This window comes from Lepus europaeus, chromosome 10 (assembly GCF_033115175.1).
Source record: "Lepus europaeus isolate LE1 chromosome 10, mLepTim1.pri, whole genome shotgun sequence".
NCBI classification, from domain to species: domain Eukaryota; kingdom Metazoa; phylum Chordata; class Mammalia; order Lagomorpha; family Leporidae; genus Lepus; species Lepus europaeus.
Window position 1 is genome coordinate 94,315,469 of NC_084836.1, and position 17,726 is coordinate 94,333,194.

The 17,726-nt window shown below is 41.1% G+C and overlaps 1 long non-coding RNA gene across 1 annotated transcript in view; it reads right to left on the bottom strand.

Moving 5' to 3' along the window:
* Positions 1 to 17,726, bottom strand: part of LOC133767844 (uncharacterized) — a 66,434-nt gene that overhangs the window by 42,511 nt on the left and 6,197 nt on the right. The window contains exon 2 of the long non-coding RNA XR_009866913.1: positions 9,243 to 9,292. This is a non-coding gene — a long non-coding RNA (uncharacterized LOC133767844). The remainder of the gene's footprint in view (positions 1 to 9,242; positions 9,293 to 17,726) is intronic.

Sequence of the window (17,726 nt, forward strand, 5' to 3'; positions counted from 1 at the left end):
TTTTTCCACCCCGTAGGTTGAGGTATTCATTCCCACTTTAAACCTCTCTAAATTTATGTGCCCGTATTTTCCAAGTCGATGTATTTGTAGGTATGTTCGGGATAGAACTGGACATTCACAGTATTGACTGAGACTGGGAGATGACAGCTGGACAAATTCGAGGTTTTGAGCTCCATCCTCAGCCTGACCTTTGGCAGCGATGGAAATGTTTGCACTTTGTGAAGCTTGTTATTCTCCGTGTGAGTGTGTTGAGAGTGTGTGCGCGTGTGTGTGTGTTAGAGAGATTTGGATTTTAAGAATACTAATTGTAGTAACTGCTGCAGTTGGTCAGGCTTACGTTTTTTTTTTTTTTTTTTTTTGGGGGGGGGCAGTCTCCCGTTGGCCACAGAGTTGACTCTGAGAGATACTGTGACATAGTGCTCTCAGAGCTCTGTCAGGATCTCATGACACTTCACCTCTCTTTCTAATGCTCCCCTCCACGTCACCTCTACCTTGGTGATCTACCATGCATCCATCATTTTTTTCTTCCTAAATTATTTTTGAGGGGCAGGTTTACTGAAAGTTAATTTATTTACCCTTTACTTATTTATTTATTTGAAAAAGAGGGTGACAAAGAGCAGGACAATATGTTCCCCATTTTGACAAATACATATAGTCATGTAACCACACCACTCTCTAAAATTCCTTGTTGTGTTACCCTTTTGTAGCCAACCTCTCCTTTAATCCTTGAGCCTTGATAACCATAAAAATGACCGAATGTTTCCAAAGGTAATCTGCCATTTCTTAATTCATGTAACAATTTCAAAATGCTTCCACAGAGGCCTGATCTGCATATTAATGCCAATAGGCATTTATAGAAACAATGTGCCAATGACATGAGCCCAAGATGTGTCAGGTAGTCGGTGCTGCGGCTCACTAGGCTAATCCTCCATCTGCGGAGCCAGCACTCCAGGTTCTAGTCCCGGCTGGGGTACCGGTTCTGTCCTGGTTGCTCTTCTTCCAGTCCAGCTCTCTGCTGTGGCCCGGGGAAGGCAGTAGAGGATGGCCCAAGTACTTGGGCCCTGCACCCACATGGGAGACCAGGAGGAAGCACCTGGCTCCTGGCTTCAGATCGGCACAGTGCGCCAGCCGTAGCGGCTGTTGGGGGTGAACCAATGGAAGGAAGACCTTTCTCTCTATCTCTCTCTCACTGTTTAACTCTGCCGGTAAAAAAAAAAAAAAAAAAAAAAAGAAGGGTCAGATAACTTATGACCCTGCTTCAGTGAACACAGGAAAAGTGGATGAACCAACTATAGATGGTTCCCAACTTACAATTTTTCAACTTTAGCACACCTATTTGAGCATTCTTTATTTACTTTCAATACAGTCTTCAATAATTTATATGAGATATTCAATGTTTAATTATACAGTAGGCTTTGTGTTACATGATTTTGCCCAACTGCAGGCTAATATAAGTGTTCTGAGAAGGTTAGGTTAGGCTAAGCCATGATATTCTGTAGGTTAGGAATATTGAATGCATTTTCAACTTAGCATTAGTTTATTGGGGCCTAATTCTATTGTAAGTCAAGGAGCATTGGTATTCCCATTTCCCATGGGATTTAGTCTGTCCTCTGTCATGGGATTATGGTCTGAAAGAGTTAACCTATCTTGATGACTCTGTCTATTGGTTGTGAATAAGTCATTCTGGTTCATGGGAGAACTAGGCCTATTATTAAAACCCATTTCCTCATCTCCAGAAGCAGAACTAGGCCTGAGAGTTGAGGAATAACTTGGAATTTAGATTTTCTAATACCTAATTCCTACCATGATGATGACTCCCTGGATGATGCTAGTACCTCCACTTGATTCTCTAAGACTCAGCTTCTGAGTCTGGGACAGAATTTCCCTGCTGATTCAATTCATTGCTTTAGACTGAAGATTGCAGACGGGAACAGTGTCAAACAGGGACACCGAAGCATGCAGTCTCACAGCATCACGGACCTGGGCATTCTTCTTCCCAAGCACGACAAAGGCCATTATTATACCATTCCCTGGAAGGAGACTCTCATAAAGAGAGGTCACAGGACAGTCCCCATGGGACTCAGTGAGTCAGAGGAGATTAAAGAGTTCCAAGGACTCCCGACACTATTTCCAAAGGTGTCCACTGACTCATTGAATCCTTTCCTTCTAGAATAATTCTCCAAGTTGAAAATACTGGTGGTCATATAACTTGGCCTTTCTGAAAGATGTTAGTTCATGGGTGAACTCATCTCCAAATTGGCCGTCTTAATTTTCGGTGTCCCTTTCCCCACAATTAGAATTCTTTGAGAAATTGATCCAGCATGGTGTTTGAGGATCTCCAATGAGGAAATGCTGCGGTATATGTATAGCATATTCTATCTACACTTATTCTCCTGAATTTTCTTACCATTGCTGTGCATGCCAGCTGACCCCAAGGCCAACACCTCATCCTTGTTATGGAAATGCCCTTGGGCTCAGAATCCGCATTGCCCTCCATGCTGCCAATGGCTTTGTTAGCAAATCTGTGTCCCATCAGGGTAGCTCGCTCAATGAGTGTTAGGCTCTTTTGGCTGCGGTAACACTGACGTTTCTTGCTTCATGTTCCAGAGTTTCCCCATAGGCTTAATGTTCAGTCATCTCTGTGAAAAAGTGCCTTAATAATGGACCCTTTATTGCTTTTCCCTTCCCATGTCAATATGTCCCTTCAATTACTCATGTCCATGTACTCTTCAATTAAACTATGTGCCTTCAAATCCATGCATTGGATCTTGTTCTGGGAGAATTCAAACTGAAACAGCCATCAGCCATCAACATTTTTTTTAAAGTTTCCAGCTAACTTATTTTTTTAAGTTTTTATTTCAGAATAGTTTTCACATTTACAAAACAAAAATTGTGTGTTACTATTGCTTGTATTTTTTTTTTCTGAGGGCATCCATAATCTTTCTCAGATCCTAAAAAATTTTATAAGTCACATCAAATACTAAGAACCTTGCTAACACATTCTTCTACATGTCTGAAAATTCCTTCTCTCTTCCTCCTTGCAAAGTCTCTCAGTATCACCCCTTTCCTATTCAAACCCATCTTCAAAAAAGAATATTAAACTGATGCATATTAACATTTAACTGATATTACTATTAATAATTTATAATAAACACAGGCACATAATTCCCAGAGACATTTTGATTTGAAGCAATATGGAAGCATAAGGTAGAAGAAATAGAAGAGATAGACTTTGTACCAACAAGAAATTCAAATAATTCTGGATACCTTCAGGGGAAATTTTAGTCAAAGCAGTAAGGGAAAAGAGTCAGGTTAATTGTTGAGCATTCTTCTAATAAAACATCGCTTCATATGTTTCATCAGACAGATGAGGCTCTGACGACTGAATTTATATATGAACACATAATCTTACATGCACACCAAAGACAATTATAAATCTTGTAAGCATATAGGACAGACACAATTGCTTTTAACTATCTATAAAAGGAAAGGTGTGTACCTTTCTGAAAATGATTAGCAGCTAGGAGATGTCATTCAAATAGTTTTACTTGCTGATTTATGACCTGTGATTTTCTGAGTAGTACTTTGTCCTCGAGTTATTTGTAATGTGCTGACCACACACACAAACATACAAAGATTTCTCAAAAACAAATTCACAATATTCCTCCATATCTAGTGTCAACAATCAAGGAATATCAAACACAGCAGCTGACACTCTGACGCTGACTTTCTGCTTTCAAGGAGTTGCCAACAGGTACAAAGAGATACTCTTGAACTCACAACAGAGCCCTGTGTCAGTTTACCTGATCTGAAATTCAACACCAGCATAACTCCTAACATTATCACTTACATGCTTTAGGAAAAGGGCAAAAATCATTTTCCTCAGCAGAATACTGCCTTCTGTTTGACAAAGCTAGCATGTGATCTTCACATGTCTCTATTAGCCAAGAAATACAGATCAAATCCCACTTCTACAGAACGAAGACATACACCCTTGCAACTTAGGAAAGAAATAGCAGGAAAGTGGTCCCTGTAATGGGGGTATCATCAGAGGGAACCACTGCCTTCTGAATAGAATCCAGTTCCTGAAAATTAGCAGGAGGTATGCACTCCCATCTTTCCCTTAATTTCTAAATGAAAAATGTCTGCATTTAACCATGCCCACTTCCTTCAAGTACAATTGATGACCATGTGTCACCCAGCAAGCTAAATAAAACTGTTTCACGTGGAATGATCTAGAAGTGTTCATTCATTCCCTGGCAGCCATGGGAATGCTTAGAAAGACCTATCTATTCTCATGGGTACCACCTTGCACTTTAGGAACGTTGAGAATTAAGTTGGATATGACTCCACTGGATTGTTTCAGATATAAAATAAGACTCATTGGGGATGATGTTATGACACAGTGAGTTAACCTGCAACCTGCAATAGAAGCATCCCATATGGGAGCTCCAATTCGTGTCTTGGCTTTAAGGTTTCCAATACAGCTCCCTGCTAACATTTCTAGGAAGGCAGAGGAAGATGGCCTAAGTGCTTGGGCTCCTGCCATTCACATGGGAGACCCTGCTGAAGTTCCTGGCACCTGGCTTTGGCCTGGCCCAGCCCGGCCATTGAAACCATTTGGGGAGTGAACAGGAAAAAGAAGATCTCTTTCTCTCTCTCTTCCCCTCTCTCTCTCTTTCCACCTCCCCATCTCTCTCTCTTTTTCCATGTCATTGCCTTTTAAAAATAAATAAATCTTTATAATTAAATAAAAGCTCATTAAAGCTTCCCAACCAACTGCTAACTCAGACATAGTTCTCGTGGTTCTGAACAAAGAGGTGAAGTAAATTGTGGGACTCTGGGCATGGGATTTCATAAAGATGCAGAATTTTTATTTACTAGTTCATTAAAAAAAAATCTCTCTCTCTCCCCCCGCCTTTTCCTTTTACCTTCTAGCTCTACTTTTGTACTGAAATACAAAATTGACACAGAAAAGGATCACAGCTTGGTTTTTATCAGCTGAACAGTTGTATGATCAGATCCGGGGTAAGGACAAAATATTACCAGCACCTAACAAGCCACTACGTGTCCATTTCCTATCACTACTTCCTATACCAAGGGTAACTATTCTTGTGACTTCTCACTCCATAGATTCATTTTTGTAAATTTTTAAACCATATAAATGGAATCATAAAGAGTACTCTTTGCTGTCTAGCTTTTTGTTATTGTTCAATGTTAAGTTTGTAAAAGTCATCCATGTCATTGAATTTTGTTCTAGTTTGTTCATTCTCATTGATGTATATTGCCATATATATGTATATATACATATATGTGTGTATATATATATATATATACATGTATCACCACAATTTTTAAAGAATTGTTTTATCTATTTGAAAGGCAGAGTGACAGAGAGAGAGAGAGAGAGAGAGAGAGAGAGAGAGAGAGAGAGAGAGACAGGTCTTCCACTTCCTGGTTAACTCCCCAAATGGCTACAATGGCCAGGGCTGGTCCAGGCCGAAGACAGGAACTAGAAACTCTATCAGGTCATCCTTGTGGGTGGCAGGGGCCCAAGTAGGTGAGCCATCGTCTGCTGCTTTTCCAGGTTCATTAGCTGGGAACTAGATCAGAAGTGGGTTAGCAAGGTCTTGAGCTGGCACACCTTTGTGGGATGTCTGCATCACAAGCAGTGGCTAAACCCACTGCAACACAACACTGGCCCCACACATTTCTTTATACATTCTGCAGTTTGTGGGTATTTGAGTGATTTCTAGTATTTGACTATTTTCAGTAATGCTGCTATAAATTTTCTTGAACAAGTTCTTGATGACCATAAACATTCATTTCTTTAGTGAGTAAGCTCAGGAGTAGAATTGTTGGGCCCTATGGCATTTTCAGCTTCAGTAGATAAAGCCCAATGGTCTTACAAAGAACTTGTACACATAGTGGTTTACATTTTTATTTTTCAACCATTCTGGTGTGTGTGCTCTTTTATTTATAGCAAGTTCTTGGTCTGTTCGTTTTTGAGACTATATCATGTTCCAAAGCATGTCCTAGACACAACCAGATCCTGATCTTAGAAATTTGTCAACAATAGAGACAGAGAAATAAAATATCACATACAATTCGTGATGGCAAGAGATAATGAAGGTAAATGAGAAATGCAGTGGATGTGTCAAGAAGGATTTGGCCAACTCTGTCAAAGAGGTGTAAAGGATATATGCATGAGCTTGAGAGATGGATGGATCCAGAAAGGAGAAGTAAGCAAAAAGATAAAAAAAAAAATCAAGATTTGTTTAGAAATAGGAAAAAGCTGTGAATAGCTGGCATGTTGTGCTCATGCTGAGGAACAGGGTGGGTTTGGAAGGGGTATACTGAAGAATGAGACCAAGGCCATAGGCAGTAGGTCTTGACTGTACAACAGGGATGTGAAGACTTTATCTTTAGGCCTTCGTGAGGTCAGAGAACTGTTTTAGAAGAAGAACCTACTCCAGTTTTTAAGGTGTGATATTTATAACCACACAAGTCTACAAGGGCAGAAGTTATAGGTCACAGTTGTGTCAAACTTGCTATAAAGTTGTAGTTTAGCTCTGTGTTTATCAGTGAAGGCTCTACCAGTCACAACTGACTTTGACTTCAAATCCTGCTACTAGCACCTACTGATGAGGTCAAGCAGATAAACTTTAATTGTGTGAACTCCATGGTGATTGGCACAATACCCCCTTCATCCTGGAGCAATTGTGAGGAGAATCATTCAAGCAAAGGGTTCAGCCGCAGCCTGGCAAAATATGAAAGCCCTAAGTGGTAAATTACTAGATGAAACATGGAGATAAAAAAGCACCAGGCTGAGGACTTATGCCTAGCCCATGGAACGACATGGACACTTTTCTTATTATTAATTTTTAAAGGTTTATTTATTTATTTGAAAGGCAGAGTTAAATGGGGGGCAGAGGAGGAGACAGATACACACGCAGAGAGAGAGAGAGAGAGACTCCATCCACTGGTTCATTCCCCAAATGTCCACAATGACCAGGGCTAGAACCAAGAACTCCATCCAGGTATCCCACATGGATAGCAGGCATCCAAGTACTTGGGCCATATTTCACTGCTTTCCCAGGTGCAATAGCAGGGAGCTGGATCTGAAGTGGAGCAGCCAGGACTTGAACTGGCGTTCATATGGGATGTTGAGTTGCGGGTGGCAGCTTAAGTCACTGTACCACAATGCCAGTACCCATCATGAGTATTTCATGCACAAACATGGAAAGATAATAAAATTTGTATGTCTGAAAACTCTATAGTTCTCAGTCTGCATTCATGTATTCAAGAAATCAGTATCATGGGCATTCTGTGTACAACACAGAAAGGTAATAAAAAATGACTTGTTTGAAAACATTCTAATTTCATATTTCAGCATTAAGTAAATAGGCATTCTTTCAAGGGGGTAGAATCTGTGTGGGACACTGTAGATGCTAAAGAAATACAACTGTCTCTGCTTCTAGAATGTGAGCGGAGAGTGAATAGTGCACTTGGCTTCTACCCACAGAAGTGTAAAGGAAGCACTCAGTCCTGTCTGAGACAACTGGATATGACACTTAAATGGAGATTGCAGGGGCAATCTGAACAAAAGGCACATATGTGTAGGTATAGCAGAGATGAGGGGATAAAATGGCATACAAGGAGCAAAGAATTTATTAAAAATAGAGATAAGAAGATGCTCTTTGAGGTCACTCATTCTGACTGTAGGGTGCTACTAATATAATGGTGATAATTCATCCACACTTCATTCAACACATCTTCATTGAATATTACTTTGTGCCAGGAAGTATTTCAAGTACTGGGATATGGCATCTATAGCAGATGTTTCTGTCTCCTGGGGGTTTATATTCTGCTTGTCAAGAGGGACACACAATAAAGAAGAAAATGATAGGTAAGTGACGGATGCTGGAGAAGAGGCAGAAGAAGGTGATGTGATGCTGTGGGCAGTTTATAGAGGAGGGACAGCGATGAGAAAGTGTCTCCAAAGAAGTGTCATTGGAGCTGCAGTTCTGAAATATCAGGAAAGTAACAACAAAAAGGGCCTGTAAGCTCAAGGCCTTGAAGAGAATTTGAACTGGAGGCACTGTGGATGATAAGAGTTTGGAGATTTAAGCAATGCCAGATCAACCGATCTTGGAGGTCAATGTCAGCTGCTAATTTTACTCCCATTGAGTGGGATGAGTGGGAAGGGTAAGCAGAGAAAAGGCCTGTCAGAAAGCACCCGGTGCGCAAATGGGCCTGGAGCAGGCAAGAGGAGAAAGATGACCGCCCAGCAGTTTGAAGAATCTTTGAAAGTGAAGTCCGATATCTGTTTCACATAAAAGTGTGCAGACATAAGCAGCATCTACATAGCTTCCGATTCACTTAGCCACAAGTGAGAGATGCTCATTTTGAAAGTTACCAGACCATTCTAAGAGCCTCCTCAGTTTGCCAATCCCTGAATGAAGATGATCTCAATAAAAATGCCTACTGCTACTTCCTGTCTGCCTCCAAGGTGGGAGCTGAGTGCATCTATTGTTTTAATCAATCCAAAATAAAATGATGTAAAACACTGACCAAAAGTAAACAAAGGGGCAAAGCAAAAGGAGTCAGGCGCTGCTAGTGTCTTTGATTCCCTTTTGTTGTTTGGCCAGCAAGGGGATTTTGGACAAAATTCTGCCTTCAGACTCCAGGAAATGAAGACTTTTTCAGGTATGGAGACTTCCTTTCCCTGGAGCTCTGTGTGGTCCAGGGTGCCCAGTACTGCCTTTTTATCCTGCTAGAAGAGTGTGAGAACACATGACTCCCCCCCCCTCATCCTCCCTGATTTCTTGGTAGAAAAGAGACATTCACATCAACTCTGCATATTACAGGCCCCCAAACCAGTTTGAGACTCACAACTCGGGAACAAGGCATTGCTTGGAAAAGAGAGGTATTTAATTCTGGCTGCCTCTACCATTTGCACCACAACCGGTTCAAATGATTAATGTTAGCAAAATCCCCAGCTGGCCAGGAATGTGAATTTCAGAGGGAATGCCAGTAGATGGGAATAATTACAGAAAAAAAAAAGCAGATTAACTGTATTTTCTTGAATATCTGATTACAAGTCTTTGGCCAACAGGGGTAAATAATTCCTAATGTGAACATCTCTTAGAAGTGGAGGTATATCAGTCATCTTCACATGACTACAGCTAAAATACCCAAGGGGAGTAATTTGGGAGGGAAAAAGGTTTGTTTTTGCTCACCATCTGGAGGTTCACAGCTCATGATGGGGCGGTCCCACTGGTTCAGGCGTCTGGTTGGGTAGAGGATAATGGAAGAATGATCACCTGGTGAGCCAGGAAACAGACACAGGGAGCACACTCTGGTTATCGAATCAGCCCTCTTTGTGACAACCACCTTCCTAGGACATGGCCCTCAGTGACCTAAAGACCTCCCACTAGGCCCGCCTCCCAGACACCACAATTAGATCAAATCTCCACCCTTCATCCATCAACCATTAACTGTTAACATAAGACTTCAGGGTTTGAGTTGTCTGCGGTGAGTTTGGGAGCTGAGTCCTGGTCAAACCAGAGTAGGTGGTGTCACTTGAGATAAAACGAGGATCAGCCAGAATCTGGATCTTCAAATCCACAGATGTCCTCCTGAGAACATTTAAAAACGGGCTTATTTGTTCCTCACCCATGAACATGCCACCTGGCAGCATCCAACTGTCCGCCCTTCCTGTCTCAGTATAGTTCTGGAAACACACTTCCTTATTCCCTGAACTTACAAATGAAGTGAAGTATTACACTAAATAAAATACAAGAAATACTAAAAAAGAAAAAGCAAGCAAGAAATTCTGAAGTAAAAGATAATGAGAATTACAGGGTATCTTCACTGCTCATCTCCTCATTGATGTGGCTTAATAGTAGCTTTCTTTTTTTTTTCTTTTAATGCAGTTCTTTTTTTTTCAACTTTTATTTAATAAATATAAATTTCCAAAGTACAATTTTTGGATTATAGCAGCTTTCCCCCCATAACCTGCCTCCCACCCACAACCATCCCATCTCCCACCCCATTCTTCATCAAGATTCATTTTCAATTATCTTTATGTACAGACGATCAACTTAGTATGTACTAAGTAAAGACTTCAACAGTTTGCACCCACACAGACACACAAAGTATAAGCTTTTGTATATTCCTAAGCTCCCAAGCTATGGAAACGTCCCTTTAAACTTTCTGAAGCACATCCCCTTTCAAAATGAGTGCTGATCCAGCCGAGGAAGTGTATTTTGATTGTGAAGTTTTAATTAGAAAGATGATCGCTTTTCCCCTGGTCTACTAATATCTCAGATGAGGGCTTCTAGCCACATTAATCACAGAGGTTTTGTCTCATTTTGTAGTTGTTGGTGTTGTTTTCCTTTTTTTTTTTTCTTTCTCTCTTTTTTTTTTTTTTTTTTTGTTTTTTGTTTTTGTTTGTTTCTGGTCTCAAGCATTTTATTACCTTTTTGTTCCAAGGAAATGATGCATTTAGAGCTATGAAATATTTATCAACATAATAGAATTTGACATTCTTTTTTATTTTTATTTTTTGACAGGCAGAGTTAGACAGTGAGAGAGAGACAGAGAAGAAGGTCTTCCTTTTCTGTTGGTTCACCCCCCAAATGGCCGCTACGGCCTGTGCACTGTGCCGATCCAAAGCCAGGAGCCAGGTGCTTCCTCCTGGACTCTCATGTGGGTGCAGAGCCCAAGCACTTGGGCCATCCTCCACTGCACTCCCGGGTCACAGCAGAGAGCTGGACTGGAAGAGGGACAACTGGGACAGAATCCAGCTCCCCAACGGGACCAGAACCTGGGGTGCCGGCGCCGCAGGCGGAGGATTAGCCAAGTGAGCCGTGGCGCCGGCCGCATTTGACATTCTTATCTTAATGATTAAAGTTGGTCAATTCCTAGAGGAATAAATTCCATACTCATTACTCAAAAGCAATCTTCCTTTGTTGATTGAGAAATTTCAGTCATGCTGGTAGCAATTGCAAATTTGATTTTGTACTAAGAACATAATTATCTAAATCATTTATGACTAACATCAAGGTGGAGTTGAATGTCAAAGCAATACCTCTACATTCTCTGCCTTCTATTTTTTAAATCTGTGCCTTCCTCTGTTTTTTTTTTAATTAATTAATTTATTTATTTGAAAGGCAGAGTTACAGAGAGGCAGAGGCAGAGAGAGAGAGAGAGAGAGAGAGAGAGAAAGGCCTTCCAACCGCTGGTCACTCCCCAGTTAGCCACAAGGGCTGAAGCTGTGCCGATCCGAAGCCAGGAGCCAAGAGCTTTTTCCAGGTCCCCCACGTGGGTGTGGGGCCAAAAGACTTGGGCCATCTTCTACTGTTTTCTTCAGGTCCTAGCAGAGAGCTGGATTGGAAGTGTAGCAGCTGGGACTCGAATCAGTGCCCATATGGGATGCCAGCACTGCAGGCAGCGGTTTATCTGCTATGCCACAGTGCCAGCCCCATCAAGTCTGTATTTTTTTTTTTTTTGACAGGCAGAGTGAACAGTGAGAGAGAGAGAGAGAGAGACAGATATAAAGGTCTTCCTTTTCCGTTGGTTCACCCCCTCAATGGCTGCTGCGGCTGGCGTGCTGCGGCCTGCGCACCGCGCTGATCCGAAGCCAGGAGCCAGGTGCTTCTCCTGGTCTCCCATGTGGGTGCAGGGCCCAAGCACTTGGGCCATCCTCCACTGCACTCCCGGGCCACAGCAGAGAGCTGGACTGGAAGAGGAGCAACCAGGACAGAATCCGGCACCCCGACCCGGACTAGAACCTGGGGTGCCGGTGCCACAGGTGGAGGATTAGCCTATTGAGCCGTGGCACCGGCCACCAAGTCTGTATTTTTATTACAATATCTGTTTAGCTTTTTTATTCCTATATTCAGAACTAATAGATCATCAGGCTAAATGTAATTAATATTAAATTATTGAAATATTAGAAAGATGCTTCATATAGAATCTATAAGAGTACTTGAAAATGTTTATAGAAAATGGAATTAATTGTCAATTTGTTTTGCTGCAAAAAAGTTTAAATCCAGGGGCTGCTGCTATGGTGTAATATATTAAGCCTCTGCCTGCAGCACCAACATGTAGGTACCAGTTCATGTCCCAGATGCTCCATTTCCAATCCAGCTCTCTGCTAATGGCCTGGGAAAGCAGTGGAAGATGGCATAGGTCCTTGGACCCCTGGAGCCACGTGGGAGACCTGGAGAAAGTTCCAGGCTTCTAGTTTCAAATTGGTGCAGCTCTGGCTGTTGCAGCCACCCAGGGAGCGAACCACTAGATGGAAGACCTTTCTCTCCCCCACCCCTGTAGATGGAAGACATCTCTCTCTCTCTCTCTCTCTCTCTCTCTCTCTCTCTCTCTCTCTCACTCTGTAACTCAGCCTTTCAAATAAAATAATCTTAAAAAAAAAGGAAAGAAAGAAAAAGGAATTTTAGGAAACCCTAAAAAAAAAGATGTAAGATCACTGATAGATATAACAAGATAATAAGAATAATAGAATGTGATCTACGTAGGGACTGAATTTTCCTACAAACATGGCTGTAGATTTCCAACTAGAAAAAACGTAAAGTAGTCTTCAATAAATTCCAGGTGCTTCTGACTGAGATCAGATCAACTACTTAAGGTAAACCTAGAGTTCCTGTAGATGGTTGAGAATGATGCTCTGGTCTCCAACCTTCTGAATTAGAAAGTAAGCAAGTGACCCCCAACCTAGTTTCTTTCCTCCATGCCTCCTGCTTCAGTTTTTAGCTGCATATGAGAAGAACTTTTCAAAATGAAATACTATTCCCCATTCCTTACAGGTCTTCTCTCTTCAGAACTGGTTGACTTCTTGCTTTCTTGCTTAGGACATCCTTGCCCATCTTGTTGGCACACTTCCCTCACATGCATCTCATCACTTTAAGGAGAATCTGAGCTCTGAGAGCAGGGAGCATCTTTGCAACTACTAGTCTTGCACGACCATGATACAGTGTTCCATGGACAGCTATCATCAAAAGCTGCTGAACACAGAAGAGGAACAAAATGAAAAGAAAATATTGTGGTGTACTCTCTTCATCTACGGGCACGGATGGTGGCTATGCAACTGTCTTTAATCTGGAATGCTGTGTGCACTTAAAGGCATGTGAATATAATAAAGGTTTATTTCAAATGTCAAAATACAAGGTGAAAATAATTGACTTATTTTCAAAGCCAACTTCTAGAGGATTTAATTTTTGTTTAGCTTTGTTCCTAAGTTTTGAAGGAACATGTTTCAATATCTTTTGAGCACTTAACTGTGTGTCAGGCACTATTCTAAGTGCTTCGTGCGTGCAAACTCATTTATTGGCCAACTCTAAGGCTTAACCTTCTGCTGCAACACTGCCCAGAGGTTACAGACCCCTTCTCTAACCTCTTACAGCTTCCTCTCAGGTGCTTTCAAACTATTTTCTACATTTTCCTTTTCCTATCTACACGATTGACTCAAAGGACTTTGCCAGTATAGAAGTATTTTCAAGTGAACTCTGAACAGAAAAGCTGACAGCCCTCCTGGTACCTAGGGAGGCACATTTGCAATAATACCTGGAACCCCTTGTACGAATGGCAGACAAGAGGATATCACATTGAAATGAATGATGCTGTTTCTGTTCTACTGAAATTTAGAAAAAAATTAAACAGAAAGCATATCATAATGAAAATTTGCTGTTGCACAAATTGACCCATATGATATATTCACTGAATACCACAGCACAATATCCTAGACCCAGTTTAAGGGTGTATACATAATACCTCAACTTCTTAAGCGAAATAAATATCTCCTCATAGAGTATTGAATTATAAATATTTACTGACTAGTAGGTAGGCTCCTATGAACATATAGATTACCATCTTGGAAAAACATTTAATTTTTTCTTTACATTAGTGATGCCATACAGCAATTACCTGTAGCAAGAAATTGAATATTATAATTAAAGTTGGCTGATCTATACTACATGTGGTTGGGCAGTTCTTCTGATATCCAGTCAGTTATGGGACTGTCCCTGCTCCAAGTGACTCTAATCCTCCTCCTAGGACTTGTGGGCTGGCCTAGGCATATTTTTCTCCTGAAAATGGTAGAGGTGGAAAGAGTGAGAAATCCAGTCATGCAAGCACTTTTAAAGACCTCACTTATGTCACAATTGCTATCAATTTCATTGGCTATGTCAGATCTTAAGGGTGGGGAATTTCAGGTTTCTCACATGGAAGGAGACCACTTACACACTGTGAAGACCATGGACACAGAAGGGTAGAGAACTGTGATCAACAATGCAATTTATTGTACATATGTGTCTATATATGCAAGTACCATTCCTTTTCCTTCCACAGACAACATCTATACACTAAAGCACTTGGACACTCTTCTTTCCCAGTAAAGAGTATGCAAGTTTTTAGGAAATAATATTGATGATAGCCATGGTGCATTAGAAATTTTACCAAATAGCAGACACTATGCCAAGGGTTTCTAGTCATCCCCTTATTTAACTTTTACAACTTATAAATATTAACAGTTTTCACCAATGTGGGCCATATTAATCACATTTTAAAGTTCAGAAATGAGCTTAACCAAGTAACCCATCCAGTGAGTGGAGAAGCCTGGATTCAAACTCAGTTCTCTCTGAGTCCCAACTGTGTGCTGTTATTTCTATATATGTTACCTCTTATTTTTCTGTAAGTTTTATACCACTGGCCTTACCAACATCATTCATCATTCCTCCCATTGCTGCCCATTAATCTCAAAACAGGTTCCATATTATAATGTGTCCTCTTTCTAAACTGCCATATTCTCTTCTTCTACCCTGTGGACACTCAAATTCTCCCTAGACTAAAAGTCTTCCTTCAAATATCACCCCCTAACATCCCAGTGGCAAAAAGCTTTCCTATGTCCCCTAGCTATGATCTGTACCTAGCCATAGACCTGTCATAATCTCACTTGGGTTTACCGAAATCTGCCATTGGGTGGGCTTTTTGAGAAAAGGAGACAACCCTTTTCCTTGGTCATTTTTTCATAAATGAATTAATAGACACTAATTTCCTTCTTCCAGATTTGAGTTGAACACCAAATAATTCATGAAGAAGATACTTGTACTTAGAAGGCAATTTCAGCTTGCACCCAAGATCCTTTGGGAATGGACAATTACTCTAAAGTTCTTTTGAAGAAGAAATTTCTTGCAAATAAAGGATAGTTTACAATTAAAAGGATGAGAAAAGGGGAAACAGAGCCAAAAAGGCTGAGTAAAAGGTGAAATATAGTCTTCCAAAGGAAAAGGAAGTGAAGAGAGAAGTACAAGTTGAAATGGACTGAATGTTTATGCGCCCTGCAGATTCATATGCTGAAATCCAAACTCCCAATGGGATGATACCAGGAGGAGGGGCATTTGGGAGGAAGTTAAATCAGGAGGGTAGAGTCCTCGTTTCTGGGATTAGTGCCCTTTTAACTAGTATCCAAGAGAGACCCCCTCACTCTTTTTCCCTCGTGTGAAGATGCAATGAGAAGAAAATAATCCATAACCTAGACAGGATCCTCAATAGAACCTGACCTTACCAGAACCTTCATCTAAGACGTCCAGCTCCAGAATGATGAGAAATAAATGTCTACTGCTTACAATGCCAGTCTACGTTATTTTTTATAGTAGTCTGAACTAAGACATACTTCTAGGCAGGAGGAGGAGAAGGAGGATGAGGAGGAGAGAGGGGAGCAATGGGAGGAGAGATGGAAGAAGGGGAGGAGGAGGAAAAGCAAGCAAACAAGCAATAGGAAATAGGAAAGAGATAAGAGACAGAGCAATGTGGACTAGGATGTTGAAAATAAGTCATTTGGAGCTGACCCAGAGGTCAAAACCAATCTTACTTTTTCAATGTCTGAATAGGTTCTAATTAATGCTAAAAATCATGCAGCTGTGATTATGATATTGATTACAATGAAGATTGTCCCAGCTCTGAGATAATACATTTACTTAAATGTAAACGGCTTTAAAGAATATCACTTAACAATCATTCAACTATTAAATAATGCAGGGCATTCCATCTTCTTTAAGGTTCCTTGACAGTATCAGAGAGGATCCATGGTTTTTGAAAAATCATCAAACGCTCTCATACCAAAGCTACTCTGCAATGAAATCAGACACAGGATGTGTCCAAGCAGCCTGTAAGAGGCCTAGTAGAAGATTTAAAGTGTCTTGAGCATGGAGTGTCTTCTCTAGACTCTGGTTGAAATTCTACACTCTCCCAGAGCAATAATCTCCTTCCTTCCTTGGCTGTTTTAATCTTCATATACTTGCGGGCAGGAACATTTCCCTTGGAATCTTCCAGGATTTTCATAGTCTTCCTGAATGTGTCCTAACGTGATTGGTAGGAGTTAAGATACCCAGAAGGCCAAAAGGATTTGATTTATTTAATTTGTGTACCCGGGCCCAAAGGCATTCCTCTGAATCCTGAAATTGTAGCCATTCACCTACTCCCTACTGTGACAAGGTGCCAAATATGGAGATGGTATTCCAGATGAAGCCTCACCAGGATCCCAAGGAACAAAAATGTTCCTTTTGTAGTGATGAAATGGAGATTTTTCCTTTTGCTACTGAAAGTAAAACCAAGCTCTTTTCCACCCAAATATCATGTTGCAAACTCCCATGAAATTTGCCCTGTGCCATATCCCTCTAGATCTTTTCCTGGCCTCACTAATTTCCAGGTTCTGAACTCCCGTGGAATATCTGTGTTTCTCATTAATTCCTACAGATGTGTTTCCCATTTCTCTAAGTGGAATCTTGGCATCCTGAGCTTGGTCTAGATTTCTAACCTACAGACCTTATGCACATTTCTGTGGTCCTGGAGGATATTCTCTTTTGCCTCCAAGTCATTTCATCACTCGCAGGTACTGAATGTGACCACGTGAGGCAGGATGAGGTGGAGCTCAAGTAGTGTGTATCATTCCTTACCCATTGGCTTAGCTTCGTACTGCCCATCACACTTTGATTCATTTGTAGATGAACCATCCTTTCCCCTGAAAATTACATCAATGGCAAGCCCTTGAAGCCCTCATACCAATGAGGTTATTGAACACATTGAACTCAGCTATTTCATTCAGGTACCATAGGGTACCACATTTTGCCAACCAGAGTTGAAACACAGACATTACATTCTTTTCACAACTTCAGCCTATAACAGAATTTTTCCATCCCCTCATAAACCCATGAAATGTCTCTCTCTATGGGTCTACTATAATCTGCCTTAGGACACATTGGAAAGGTGGAATTTCCTAAATAGTTCCCTGAACTGTTGAATGATTGCATGCAAAAAGGGTTCCATGGACAAACAAGATGGCAAAAATTTCAAACTATGTCTCCCTCTCAGAGAACATACAAGTATGTACTAAGGTTGCTAAGAAGGTCGGATATATAAACAGCTACTTTGCTTTATTCAAATCAGTGCTTGTAATTGTACCTGTAGGAGCTACCATTGTGGTGTAAGGGGTAAAGCCTCAGCCTGAAACACCAACATCCAATTTGGGCACTTGTTCATGTCCCAGCTGCTCCACTTCCATTTCAGCTCTCTGTTAATGGCCTGAGGAAACCAATGGAGGATGGCCCAGGTACTTGGGCCCCTGCTACCATGTGCAAGTCCAGATGAAGCACCTGGCTCCTGGCTTCAGCCTGGCCCAGCCCCAGCTGTTGGCAGCCATCTGGGAA